The sequence below is a fragment of the Sus scrofa genome, chromosome 10 (genome assembly GCF_000003025.6).
Source record: "Sus scrofa isolate TJ Tabasco breed Duroc chromosome 10, Sscrofa11.1, whole genome shotgun sequence".
NCBI classification, from domain to species: Eukaryota; Metazoa; Chordata; class Mammalia; order Artiodactyla; family Suidae; genus Sus; species Sus scrofa.
Window position 1 is genome coordinate 44987586 of NC_010452.4, and position 2041 is coordinate 44989626.

Here is a 2041-nt window from a genome sequence, read left to right on the forward strand (position 1 = left end):
AAATGGCTTGAAGACTTAATCATATAAGACAAGACACCATCAAACTCCCAGAAGAGAACATAGGCAAAACATTCTCTTATATCAATCTTACAAATGTTTTCTCAGGTCAGTCTCCCAAGACAACAGAAATAAAAGCAGAAATAAACCAACGGGACCTAATCAAACTAAAAAGCTTTTGCATAGCAAAGGAAACCAAAAAGAAAACAAAAAGACAACCTAGGGAATGGGAGAAAATAGTTACAAACAATGCAACTGACAATGGCTTAATCTCTAAAATATACAGACAACTTATACAACTCAACAGCAAAAACACCAACAACCCAGTGGAAAAATGGGCAAAAGACCTGAATAGACATTTCTCTAAAGAAGATATACAGATGGCCAACAAGCACATGAAAAAATGCTCAGCATCACCGATTATTAGAGAAATGCAAATCAAAACTACTATGGGGTACCATTTCACACCTGTCAGAATGACCATCATTAATAAGTCTGTAAATAACAAATGCTGGAGAGGGTGTGGAGAAAAGGGAACCCTCCTACAGTGTTGGTGGGAATATAAATTGGTACAACCACTATGGAAAAGAGTATGGAGGTACCTCACAAAATTAAATATAGAACTACCATATGACCCAGCAATCCCACTCTTGGGCATATATCCAGACAAAGCTTTCTTTGAAAAAGACACATGCACCTGTATATTCATTGCAGCACTATTCACAATAGCCAAGACATAGAAACAACCTAAATGTCCATCAACAGATGAATGGATTAAGAAGATGTGGCATATATACACAATTAATACTTCTCAGCTATAAAAAAGAACAAAATAATGCCATGTGCAGCAACATGGATGGAACTAGAGACTCTCATACTAAGTAAGTCAGAAAGAGAAAGACATACCATGTGGTATCACTTGTATCTAGAATCTAACATAGGGCACAAATGAACTTTTCCACAGAAAAGAAACTCATGGACTTGAGGAATAGACTTGTAGTTGCCAAGGGAGAGGGGGAGGGAATGGGATGGACTGAGCATCTGGGGTTAATACATGCAAACTATTTCCTTTGGAATGGATAAGCAATGAGATCCTGCTGTATAGAACTGGGAACTATTATCTAGTCACTTGTGATGGAGCATGATGGAGGATAATGTGAGAAAAAGAATGTATACATATATATGTGTGTATATATATACATATGTATGTATATATGTGACTGGGTCACTTTGCTGTATAGTAGAAAACTGTAACAGAACACTGTAAACCAGCTATAATAGAAAAAATAAAAATCATTATAAAAATAAAAAATATATGTTAAAAAACGAAGTTGCATCACCAGAGGTCTGCATGCACCTGATCTACCTGAGGTTTGTCTCTCTTTGAATGTGGACTGAGATGTGAAGGGTACTTCTCAATCTAACAGCGGGTAAGCCAGGAAGTTAATACTTCATCACACCTTTTATAAAGCACTTCAATTTACAAAGTGCTATCACAAAATACCTCTTCTAATCTTCACAACAATCTTAAGAAGCTGGGATTATAGGAAGTATTATTGCCGCTCACTGGAAAACAGGCTCAAAAGTCTACGTAATATAAAGCGGTTATACAGTAGTTGGGACCTAAAGTCAGGTAATCTGCCTTCAAGCACAAGACTTTTCACACTGCAATGCAGCTGTTGGGAGCAGCTGCTGAAATAAAACACTATGCTCCCCTAACCTAACTCAGTCTTTTTCCAAGTACCGGCACCACAGGATGAGGGTCAAGCTAGGACTGGAGAGGAGGAAGAGCCTGCGAGGTAGGTGAAGTCGCGCCCAGCTCTCTCCTTCTGCACTTGATGCAAGGGAGGGCTTACCGTCGGAGAGACGCCTGGGACTCTAGGTTTCGGCGCAGACGGAGGGCTACATCCAGGCGTAACCGGGGCGTCGGAGGCTCCTACAATATGAACTCTAGGTGTGAAAGGAAGGTGGCAGCCGCGGGGCGGGGCTGGGCGCTGCGCATGCGCTCCGCCCAGAGTTGAAAGAGGCCGACGCGGGGGGCCCG